Genomic DNA, 14,071 nt, shown 5'->3' on the forward strand with positions numbered 1-14,071 from the left:
ACCGGATTTACGCCGTCGTAGTAACACCGCGGGCTGTTTTGGGTTAGTTAATTAAAAACTATGATAAACTTTGATTTAAAAGTTGTTATTCAGAGAAAATGATTTTTATTATGAACATAAAACTATATCCAAAAATTATGGTTAAACTCAAAGTGGAAGTATGTTTTCTAAAATGGTCATCTAGACGTCGTTCTTTCGACTGAAATGACTACCTTTACAAAAACGACTTGTAACTTATTTTTCCGACTATAAACCTATACTTTTCTGTTTAGATTCATAAAATAGAGTTCAATATGAAACCATACCAATTTGATTCACTCAAAACGGATTTAAAATGAAGAAGTTATGGGTAAAACAAGATTGGATAATTTTTCTCATTTTAGCTACGTGAAAATTGGTAACAAATCTATTCCAACCATAACTTAATCAACTTGTATTGTATATTATGTAATCTTGAGATACCATAGACACGTATACAATGTTTCGACCTATCATGTCGACACATCTATATATATTTCGGAACAAACATAGACACTCTATATGTGAATGTTGGAGTTAGCTATACAGGGTTGAGGTTGATTCCAAAATATATATAGTTTGAGTTGTGATCAATACTGAGATACGTATACACTGGGTCGTGGATTGATTCAAGATAATATTTATCGATTTATTTCTGTACATCTTACTGTGGACAACTAGTTGTAGGTTACTAACGAGGACAGCTGACTTAATAAACTTAAAACATCAAAATATATTAAAAGTGTTGTAAATATATTTTGAACATACTTTGATATATATGTATATATTGTTATAGGTTCGTGAATCAACCAGTGGCCAAGTCTTACTTCCCGACGAAGTAAAAATCTGTGAAAGTGAGTTATAGTCCCACTTTTAAAATCTAATATTTTTGGGATGAGAATACATGCAGGTTTTATAAATGATTTACAAAATAGACACAAGTACGTGAAACTACATTCTATGGTTGAATTATCGAAATCGAATATGCCCCTTTTTATTAAGTCTGGTAATCTAAGAATTAGGGAACAGACACCCTAATTGACGCGAATCCTAAAGATAGATCTATCGGGCCCAACAAGCCCCATCCAAAGTACCGGATGCTTTAGTACTTCGAAATTTATATCATATCCGAAGGGTGTCCCAGAATGATGGGGATATTCTTATATATGCATCTTGTTAATGTTAGTTACCAGGTGTTCACCATATGAATAATTTTTATCTCTATGTATGGGATGTGTATTGAAATATAAAATCTTGTGGTCTATTATTATGATTTGATATATATAGGTTAAACCTATAACTCACCAACATTTTTGTTGACGTTTTAAGCATGTTTATTCTCAGGTGATTATTAAGAGCTTCCGCTGTCGCATAGTTAAATAAGGACGAGATTTGGAGTCCATGCTTGTATGATATTGTGTAAAAACTGCATTCAAGAAACTTATTTTTTGTTGTAACATATTTGTATTGTAAACCATTATGTAATGGTCGTGTGTAAACAGGATATTTTAGATTATCATTATTTGATAATCTACGTAAAGCTTTTTAAAACCTTTATCTATGAAATAAAGGTTATGGTTTGTTTTAAAAATGAATGCAGTCTTTGAAAAACGTCTCATATAGAGGTCAAAACCTCGCAACGAAATCAATTAATATGGAACGTTTTTAATCAATAAGAACGGGACATTTCAGTTGGTATCCGAGCGTTGGTCTTAGAGAACCAGAAAATTTGCATTAGTGTGTCTTATCGAGTTTGTTAGGATGCATTAGTGATTCTGGACTTCGACCGTGTTTTCTTTAAAAATGATTGCTTAACATTTTTGTTGGAAACTATATATTTTTAACATATGAATATTATGTGATATATTAATCTCTTAACGTATTTGATATTATGTGATAGATGTCTACCTCTAGAACAAGTCCCATTGACTCACCTAATAATAATGAAGAGTCAAATGTAAATTGGAATGATTCATGGACTGATTCACAAGTTCCCGAAGAGGAACCGGAAGAAGAGTCGGAACCGGAAGAAGAATCGGAACCGGACGAAGAATCGGAACCGGAAGAAGAATCGGAACCGGTGGGGGAAATAATAAAACGGTTAAGTAAAAGAGAATCCTCAACCAACTGACCAAGGTTAATTATGGTCAATGGTGTTTCCGCCAAGGAAGCAAAATATTGGGAGGATTACCAATTCTCCGATGAATTGGATTCCGACGAGAATTCCAATGATGTTATAGAAATTACCTCAACTGAATTTAAAAAGGCAAAAGAAAATAATAAGGGAAAGGGCATAAAAATAGAGAAATCTAATTCCAACCCCGATGAACTTTATATGTATCGTCAACCCCCGAAGTTCTTAAGTTGTAACAATGACCCGGGAACCTCTAAACCACCAGGTTTTTCTAAACCAATGTGGACAACGACGGCTCGTATTAGGGGAACATCATATATCCCTAGAAACTTGGCAAAACGAACCAAAACCGAAGAAGAAGAAACGAGCGAGTCGGAATAAGATAGTTGTATTCGTGTGGTGTAATATATGTAATATAGTATTCTTATGCTTTATGATATATGTAAAAATTGCTTGTATTAATAAGTATTTTTTTATGAATCTAACTCTTGTCTATTTTACAGTTTAAAAACACAAAATGGATAGATAACCCAATATTTTAAGAGACCTACCCGGAGACATGATTGATGAAATCTTGTCTAGAGTTGGCCAGAATTCCTCGGCACAACTATTTAAGGCGAGATCAGTTTGTAAGACATTCGAAGAACGTTCCAAGAATGTCTTGGTTTATAAGAGACTTTCGTTTGAAAGATGGGGGATATCACATTGGGAAACCCATAAGTTACGATGTGTTTACTTTGACACATATATTGCGGGGAACCCAAATGCTATTTTACGCAACGGGTTAAGAAATTATTTTGACTCAATATATCCGAATATTGGACTTCGTGATTTAGAAAAAGTGGCTAGCATGCAACATAAAGAAGCATGTTATGCTTACGGATTAGTAATGTTCGCTTCTCACCAAAGTGAGAACAAGAACATCGGGCTACAACTATTAAACAAAACGTTTCCACAAGTGACGGAGTGGGTAATTGGGGTAAGAAATGAGATTTTTAGATTATTACGGGACTGTTGGACATTACGTAACCCTCGTCCCTTTGATGACGTTACAACACGCTGTCTTATCAACGGCCATAACGGTTATGTTGCACAAGACCAAGGATGGGAAGTAGTCCTAGTAAAACCAGAATGCATGACTTGTTTCTGGACGTATGAATTACGTGTCTTTATTGCCTTTGCTGAACAACTTGTGTACTAGCTAGAATTATCTTCACAACTATCTTGTATCAAAGTTATTGTGTGCTATATTTCATGCTTTATGTAAAATAAGCGGTATTGTAAGTTTGTAAAATATTGTATAAAAGTTTGAACGCGAAATATTATTATAATCAGTTTTTCATATAGAATTGTAGTAGTTGAATTGTATATTAGCTACTAAGTATGAACTTAACGGGTAGGTACTACCCGAATTTAAACTTATAAAACGCTAATATGAAGAAAAAGCTTTTATAAATGAGTTCATATTATGCTACGAAATACTATTAACTACTCTTAATATTCTGTATGATTAACTTGTTCCAATTGACTATTTTGAAGGAAATGGCACCGACTACTCGACACACCGTGAATATGAATGAAGAGGAATTCCGTACTTTTCTAGCTTCAAACATAGCCGCAGTACAGGCTGCGCTACATACCAACAATAACCTTGGATCTAGCAGTACAGGAAATCGTGTAGGATGCACCTACAAAGAATTCACTGCCTGCAAACCTTTGGAATTTGATGGAACCGAAGGACCGATCGGATTGAAACGGTGGACCGAGAAGGTCGAATCGGTGTTTGCCATAAGTAAGTGTACTGAAGAGGACAAAGTGAAGTACGCTACGCATACCTTCACAGGTTCTGCGTTAACATGGTGGAATACCTATCTAGAGCAAGTGGGACAAGACGATGCGTACGCACTACCGTGGTCAGCATTCAAGCACTTGATGAACGAGAAGTACCGTCCCAGAACCGAGGTCAATAAGCTCAAGACAGAACTTAGAGGGTTACAAACCCAAGGATTTGATATTACCACGTACGAAAGACGATTCACAGAATTGTGCCTATTGTGTCCGGGATCATTCGAAGATGAGGAAGAGAAGATCGACGCATTTGTGAAAGGATTACCGGAAAGAATCCAAGAAGATATAAGTTCACACGAGCCCGCCTCTATACAACAGGCATGTAAAATGGCTCACAAACTAGTGAACCAGATTGAAGAAAGAATTAAAGAACAGACTGCTGAAGAGGCCAATGTGAAGCAAGTCAAAAGAAAGTGGGAGGAAAACGGTGATAAGAATCACCAATACAACAACAACAGCAATTACAACAATAATCGCAACAATTATCCCAACAATCGCAACATCAATCGCAACTACAACAAACGGTCCAACAATAACAACAACAACAACAACAGCAACAGCAACTACAACAATCATCCCAATAACAATAATAACCGCAACAACAACAACAATCAGAAGCAGCTATGCCAAAGGTGTGAAAAGTATCACTCGGGGTTCTGCACCAAATTTTGCAACAAGTGTAAAAGAAATGGTCATAGCGCGGTGAAGTGTGAGGTCTACGGACCAGGGGTTAATAGAACGAAAGGAACAAATGGTGTCGGAACGAGTAATGGCGGAGCAAGTAGTGTCGGAGCAAGTTATGCCAATGTAGTTTGTTATAAATGTGGAAAACCGGGCCACATTATTAGAAATTGCCCGAACCAGGAGAACACGAATGGACAAGGCCGTGGAAGAGTTTTCAATATTAATGCGGCAGAGGCACAGGAAGACCCGGAGCTTGTTACGGGTACGTTTCTTATTGACAATAAATCTGCTTACGTTTTATTTGATTCGGGTGCAGATAGAAGCTATATGAGTAGAGATTTTTGTGCTAAATTAAGTTGTCCATTGACGCCTTTGGATAGTAAATTTTTACTCGAATTAGCAAATGGTAAATTAATTTCAGCAGATAATATATGTCGGAATCGAGAAATTAAACTGGTTAGCGAAACATTTAAGATTGATTTGATACCAGTAGAGTTAGGGAGTTTTGATGTGATAATCGGTATGGACTGGTTGAAAGAAGTGAAAGCGGAGATCGTTTGTTACAAAAATGCAATTCGCATTATACGAGAAAAAGGAAAACCCTTAATGGTGTACGGAGAAAAGGGCAACACGAAGCTACATCTTATTAGTAATTTGAAGGCACAAAAACTAATAAGAAAAGGTTGCTATGCTGTTCTAGCACACGTCGAGAAAGTACAAACTGAAGAAAAGAGCATCAATGATGTTCCCATTGCAAAAGAATTTCCCGATGTAATTCCGAAAGAATTACCGGGATTACCCCCACATCGATCCGTTGAATTTCAAATAGATCTTGTACCAGGAGCTGCACCAGTAGCTCATGCTCCTTACAGACTCGCACCCAGCGAGATGAAAGAACTGCAAAGCCAATTACAAGAACTTTTAGAGCATGGTTTCATTCGACCAAGCACATCACCATGGGGAGCTCCTTTTTTGGTTGTCAAGAAGAAAGATGGTACATTCAGGTTGTGTATCGACTACCGAGAGTTGAACAAACTTACCATCAAGAACCGCTACCCACTACCGAGAATCGATGACTTATTTGATCAACTACAAGGCTCGTCTGTTTATTCAAAGATTGACTTACGTTCCGGGTATCATCAAATGCGGGTGAAAGAAGATGATATTCCAAAGACTGCTTTCAGAACACGTTACGGTCATTACGAGTTTATGGTCATGCCGTTTGGTTTAACTAATGCACCAGCTGTGTTCATGGACCTTATGAACCGAGTGTGTGGACCATACCTTGACAAGTTTGTCATTGTTTTCATTGATGACATACTTATTTACTCAAAGAATGACCAAGAACACGGTGAACATTTGAGAAAGGTGTTAGAAGTATTGAGGAAGGAAGAATTGTACGCTAAGTTTTCAAAGTGTGCATTTTGGTTGGAAGAAGTTCAATTCCTCGGTCACATAGTGAACAAAGAAGGTATTAAGGTGGATCCGGCAAAGATAGAAACTGTTGAAAAGTGGGAAACCCCGAAAACTCCGAAACACATACGCCAGTTTTTAGGACTAGCTGGTTACTACAGAAGGTTCATCCAAGACTTTTCCAGAATAGCAAAACCCTTGACTGCATTAACGCATAAAGGGAATAAATTTGAATGGAATGATGAACAAGAGAAAGCGTTTCAGTTATTGAAGAAAAAGCTAACTACGGCACCTATATTGTCATTGCCTGAAGGGAATGATGATTTTGTGATTTATTGTGATGCATCAAAGCAAGGTCTCGGTTGTGTATTAATGCAACGAACGAAGGTGATTGCTTATGCGTCTAGACAATTGAAGATTCACGAACAAAATTATACGACGCATGATTTGGAATTAGGCGCGGTTGTTTTTGCATTAAAGAATTGGAGGCACTACTTATATGGGGTCAAAAGTATTATATATACCGACCACAAAAGTCTTCAACACATATTTAACCAGAAACAACTGAATATGAGGCAGCGTAGGTGGATTGAATTATTGAATGATTACGACTTTGAGATTCGTTACCACCCGGGGAAGGCAAATGTGGTAGCCGATGCCTTGAGCAGGAAGGACAGAGAACCCATTCGAGTAAAATCTATGAATATAATGATTCATAATAACCTTACTACTCAAATAAAGGAGGCGCAACAAGGAGTTTTAAAAGAGGGAAATTTAAAGGATGAAATACCCAAAGGATCGGAGAAGCATCTTAATATTCGGGAAGACGGAACCCGGTATAGGGCTGAAAGGATTTGGGTACCAAAATTTGGAGATATGAGAGAAATGGTACTTATAGAAGCTCATAAACCAGATACTCAATACATCCTGGAACGGGGAAGATGTACAAGGATCTCAGGAAATATTTTTGGTGGCCGGGTATGAAAGCCGATGTTGCTAAATACGTAGGAGAATGTTTGATGTGTTCTAAGGTCAAAGCTGAGCATCAGAAACCATCAGGTCTACTTCAACAACCCGAAATCCCGGAACGGAAATGGGAAAACATTACCATGGATTTCATCACTAAATTGCCAAGGACTGCAAGTGGTTTTGATACTATTTGGGTAATAGTTGATCGTCTCACCAAATCAGCACACTTCCTGCCAATAAGAGAAGATGACAAGATGGAGAAGTTAGCACGACTGTATTTGAAGGAAGTCGTCTCCAGACATGGAATACCAATCTCTATTATCTCTGATAGGGATGGCAGATTTATTTCAAGATTCTGGCAGACATTACAGCAAGCATTAGGAACTTGTCTAGACATGAGTACTGCCTATCATCCACAAACTAATGGGCAGAGTGAAAGGACGATAAAAACGCTTGAGGACATGCTACGAGCATGTGTTATTGATTTCGGAAACAGTTGGGATCGACATCTACCGTTAGCAGAATTTTCCTACAACAACAGCTACCATTCAAGCATTGAGATGGCGCCGTTTGAAGCACTTTATGGTAGAAAGTGCAGGTCTCCGATTTGTTGGAGTGAAGTGGGGGATAGACAGATTACGGGTCCGGAGATTATACAAGAAACTACCGAGAAGATCATCCAAATTCAACAACGGTTGAAAACCGCCCAAAGTCGACAAAAGAGCTACGCTGACATTAAAAGAAAAGATATAGAATTTGAAATTGGAGAGATGGTCATGCTTAAAGTTGCACCTTGGAAAGGCGTTGTTCGATTTGGTAAACGAGGGAAATTAAATCCAAGGTATATTGGACCATTCAAGATTATTGATCGTGTCGGACCAGTAGCTTACCGACTTGAGTTACCTCAACAACTCGCGGCTGTACATAACACTTTCCACGTCTCGAATTTGAAGAAATGTTTTGCTAAAGAAGATCTCACTATTCCGTTAGATGAAATCCAAATCAACGAAAAACTTCAATTCATCGAAGAACCCGTCGAAATAATGGATCGTGAGGTTAAAAGACTTAAGCAAAACAAGATACCAATTGTTAAGGTTCGATGGAATGCTCGTAGAGGACCCGAGTTCACCTGGGAGCGTGAAGATCAGATGAAGAAGAAATACCCGCATCTATTTCCAGAAGATTCGCCAACACCTTCAACAGCTTAAAATTTCGGGACGAAATTTATTTAACGGGTAGGTACTGTAGTGACCCGAACTTTTCCATGTTTATATATATTAATTGAGATTGATATTTACATGATTAAATGTTTCCAACATGTTAAGCAATCAAACTTGTTAAGACTTGATTAATTGAAATATGTTTCATATAGACAATTGACCACCCAAGTTGACCGGTGATTCACGAACGTTAAAACTTGTAAAAACTATATGATGACATATATATGGATATATATATAGTTAACATGATACTATGATAAGTAAACATATCATTAAGTATATTAACAATGAACTACATATGTAAAAACAAGACTACTAACTTAATGATTTTTAAACGAGACATATATGTAACGATTATCGTTGTAACGACATTTAATGTATATATATCATATTAAGAGATATTCGTACATCATAATATCATGATAATATAATAAATTAAAATCTCTTTTGATATTATAAACATTGGGTTAACAACATTTAACAAGATCGTTAACCTAAAGGTTTCAAAACAACATTTACATGTAACGACTAACGATGACTTAACGACTCAGTTAAAATGTATATACATGTAGTGTTTTAATATGTATTTATACATTTTTGAAAGACTTCAATACACTTATCAAAATACTTCTACTTAACAAAAATGTTTACAATTACATCCTCGTTCAGTTTCATCAACAATTCTACTCGTATGCACCCGTATTCGTACTCGTACAATACACAGCTTTTAGATGTATGTACTATTGGTATATACACTCCAATGATCAGCTCTTAGCAGCCCATGTGAGTCACCTAACACATGTGAGAACCATCATTTGACAACTAGCATGAAATATCTCATAAAATTACAAAAATATGAGTAATCATTCATGACTTATTTACATGAAAACAAAATTACATATCCTTTATATCTAATCCATACATCAACGACCAAAAACACCTACAAACACTTTCATTCTTCAATTTTCTTCATCTAATTGATCTCTCTCAAGTTCTATCTTCAAGTTCTAAGTGTTCTTCATAAATTCCAAAAGTTCTAGTTTCATAAAATCAAGAATACTTTCAAGTTTGCTAGCTCACTTCCAATCTTGTAAGGTGATCATCCAACCTCAAGAAATCTTTGTTTCTTACAGTAGGTTATCATTCTAATACAAGGTAATAATCATATTCAAACTTTGGTTCAATTTCTATAACTATAACAATCTTATTTCAAGTGATGATCTTACTTGAACTTGTTTTCGTGTCATGATTCTGCTTCAAGAACTTCGAGCCATCCAAGGATCCATTGAAGCTAGATCCATTTTTCTCTTTTCCAGTAGGTTTATCCAAGGAACTTAAGGTAGTAATGATGTTCATAACATCATTCGATTCATACATATAAAGCTATCTTATTCGAAGGTTTAAACTTGTAATCACTAGAACATAGTTTAGTTAATTCTAAACTTGTTCGCAAACAAAAGTTAATCCTTCTAACTTGACTTTTAAAATCAACTAAACACATGTTCTATATCTATATGATATGCTAACTTAATGATTTAAAACCTGGAAACACGAAAAACACCGTAAAACCGGATTTACGCCGTCGTAGTAACACCGCGGGCTGTTTTGGGTTAGTTAATTAAAAACTATGATAAACTTTGATTTAAAAGTTGTTATTCTGAGAAAATGATTTCTATTATGAACATAAAACTATATCCAAAAATTATGGTTAAACTCAAAGTGGAAGTATGTTTTCTAAAATGGTCATCTAGACGTCGTTCTTTCGACTGAAATGACTACCTTTACAAAAACGACTTGTAAATTATTTTTCCGACTATAAACCTATACTTTTCTGTTTAGATTCATAAAATAGAGTTCAATATGAAACCATAGCAATTTGATTCACTCAAAACGGATTTAAAATGAAGAAGTTATGGGTAAAACAAGATTGGATAATTTTTCTCATTTTAGCTACGTGAAAATTGGTAACAAATCTATTCCAACCATAACTTAATCAACTTGTATTGTATATTATGTAATCTTGAGATACCATAGACACATATACAATGTTTCGACCTATCATGTCGACACATCTATATATATTTCGGAACAACCATAGACACTCTATATGTGAATGTTGGAGTTAGCTATACAGGGTTGAGGTTGATTCCAAAATATATATAGTTTGAGTTGTGATCAATACTGAGATACGTATACACTGGGTCGTGGATTGATTCAAGATAATATTTATCGATTTATTTCTGTACATCTTACTGTGGACAACTAGTTGTAGGTTACTAACGAGGACAGCTGACTTAATAAACTTAAAACATCAAAATATATTAAAAGTGTTGTAAATATATTTTGAACATACTTTGATATATATGTATATATTGTTATAGGTTCGTGAATCAACCAGTGGCCAAGTCTTACTTCCCGACGAAGTAAAAATCTGTGAAAGTGAGTTATAGTCCCACTTTTAAAATCTAATATTTTTGGGATGAGAATACATGCAGGTTTTATAAATGATTTACAAAATAGACACAAGTACGTGAAACTACATTCTATGGTTGAATTATCGAAATCGAATATGCCCCTTTTTATTAAGTCTGGTAATCTAAAAATTAGGGAACAGACACCCTAATTGACGCGAATCCTAAAGATAGATCTATCGGGCCCAACAAGCCCCATCCAAAGTACCGGATGCTTTAGTACTTCGAAATTTATATCATATCCGAAGGGTGTCCCGGAATGATGGGGATATTCTTATATATGCATCTTGTTAATGTCGGTTACCAGGTGTTCACCATATGAATAATTTTTATCTCTATGTATGGGATGTGTATTGATATATGAAATCTTGTGGTCTATTATTATGATTTGATATATATAGGTTAAACCTATAACTCACCAACATTTTTGTTGACGTTTTAAGCATGTTTATTCTCAGGTGATTATTAAGAGCTTCCGCTGTCGCATAGTTAAATAAGGACGAGATTTGGAGTCCATGCTTGTATGATATTGTGTAAAAACTGCATTCAAGAAACTTATTTTGTTGTAACATATTTGTATTGTAAACCATTATGTAATGGTCGTGTGTAAACAGGATATTTTAGATTATCATTATTTGATAATCTACGTAAAGCTTTTTAAAACCTTTATCTATGAAATAAAGGTTATGGTTTGTTTTAAAAATGAATGCAGTCTTTGAAAAACGTCTCATATAGAGGTCAAAACCTCGCAACGAAATCAATTAATATGGAACGTTTTTAATCAATAAGAACGGGACATTTCATATACCAGCCTACTTTTTATAATCCTTTACTTGTAGTCCTAAACATGTTCCCAGTGTAAATTATTGCAGCTTAGTTAGTATTGCGTTTATCTTTATAACTTTGCTTTACGCATTCTTCTTTAGCATCTACATTTTTCATTTGTATTAAGATAACATTTTAACATTTTATATTTTCGCAACAAAAAACAATTTTGTTATGAATATCACATACACTATCCTACGTCTATTTTTAAAGATTTGACTAACTTATGACGGATTATTACTGAATTTTAAATTATTTGGGTTTAGAGTTAGAGTTAAGAATGATTTTTTTAACACGAACAATTTTTGAAGTGTTTAACGGTATCCAACTATACAAGAACTAACTATGTCAGTTTACCAAACTATATTAACTAACAAAGGACTGAAAATGCAAAAAACTTGAATATGCCTCCTAGGATCAGCAATGCAAAACTTTTGAACCTGTAGCATATTTACACTGAAAGTCCCTGCATACAAAAAAGCATCAAAAACCTATCCTGCTGGTGCACTATCACACTTAAATCATAATAATACCATAAAAAAAAATCATGAAATGCAGCAAAACATACTTTGGTTGAGATAAAATCAGAGTAAGCATAATAAAATGGGCTACAAGCTTTACAATACCACATATACAATTAATCATCAAGGAGCACTTAAAATCTTAATAATCCTTTAGAAGCACCATAAATCCTGTAACATTGACCAAAAGTCCAACCTGGTCAACATTGTAGATTTAAAGATCCTTTGACCAAACTGCAATATGCATATCATCACATATCATAAAACAAACTTAGTACACCATTCAAACAAAAAAAAAAACACTTTTACTTTTTAAGTCCAACCTAGTCAACCATCACTCTAAACTCTAAAATACCACATCTGTTTCAAGCCTAAAACCCTACACTACTTATAATGATAACAAACCACCCTAGAATCATCATCACCCCATAAAAATCATCACCCTGCAACATATAAATATTATCAGAAATACAAGTTTGACCTTAGAAAGTTAAAATCCTCATACCACAAACCAAGATGACTCCACCCAAACCACCAATCATCATACCACAAACCACCAATCATCATACCACAAACCAAGATGACCCCACCCCGTGATGAACTAACACTGACCTCTGATCCTAGACTCTGTAACCCTAAATACTGAAGGGTATGCATGACAATAGTAATTATAAGTTGTTTCAAAAATAATACAAACTAAAAGAAATATAGAATTGACACAAACAAATGTAGCATAACATTCCATAATTTTATACATTGTTTTACAAAGCACAACTGCTAAGTAGGGACATAAAAGTACAAAAAACTTCACAAATTATCCCAAACATAATTAACATACTACAAGTTCTTGACAGAAAGACATGAATAGGAAAGGCATTAGATATTCTAAAGTGAGGTATGTTACATTGCCTTTCGAAACGTGATATAGCTAAACTTGAGGTGGAACATTGTACTTCATTTCCTGATGAATAAGAAAGACGCCTTTGTCACAACGGAATTCAATGAGAAGTTCGTCTCCTTTTTTATATTTGTTCACTTTAACGAACTCCTCCCATCCGGTTGAAACGGCCAAGTTGGGTTTTCTTTTTGTGTTTCTCCTGTATTAGACTCCACACATGCTCATTCCCGTCAATATCAAAGCACTTGTAAAGGCATCCTTTTTTCAACTCAGGAATGTTAACAAATTTTGGCGGAAGACGCTACATATGAATAATAACAATGTTCAAAAACATAATGTAGAAGTACTTTAAATTTGAAGAAAAGGTAAAATAATAAAGAATGTGACTAATAATGACTAACCAACAACTTTCCTCTAGGAATTTTGATCCATTTTTTGACATGACCAATTTGGTTGAGAGCATCAGAAGAATCTTCCTCGGTGTCTGAAGAATCTTCATTGTTTTTCGAAGAATCGTCATCGCTGTCAGAAGAATTTTCAGAATTATTGAACTCTTCAGGTCCCAAAGACGTCCAATCGTATTTTTTCGCATTAACAGTAATATCAAACTCTTCTTCCGTAATTTCTTTAACTTCATAGCTGTTGTCCGACTCCTCTTTAATCTGAAGCTTATCTTTGCTTACATCCGAGAACTTTGATGATGAACCCTTTTCCCATTGACTTTTGTTATTGCCATGATTGTTGTAGAAAGACATTTTGAATGATTGAGAGTACTGCAAAATTTTCAAATATTTGCCATGATTGTTGTAGAAAGACATTTTGACTGATTGTTAATACATGCATCTATGTTATATAGTTGAATAAAACTAATATGTAAAGTATGAAATTTAGGAAGCAAATTGCACAACCTAAGCTCTGTCATGTTACAACACTAACATTGACAAACTACCACAACTTATTAGAGTAACATTGACAAACTACAACACTAAGTTTAAGTTTATTTTAAAATAAAATGAGGCGATTTTTTCTACAGTATCAGGCTTATAAAACACAAAAACATAACAGTGTTT

Source organism: Rutidosis leptorrhynchoides, chromosome 5, assembly GCF_046630445.1.
Source record: "Rutidosis leptorrhynchoides isolate AG116_Rl617_1_P2 chromosome 5, CSIRO_AGI_Rlap_v1, whole genome shotgun sequence".
NCBI classification, from domain to species: Eukaryota; Viridiplantae; Streptophyta; class Magnoliopsida; order Asterales; family Asteraceae; genus Rutidosis; species Rutidosis leptorrhynchoides.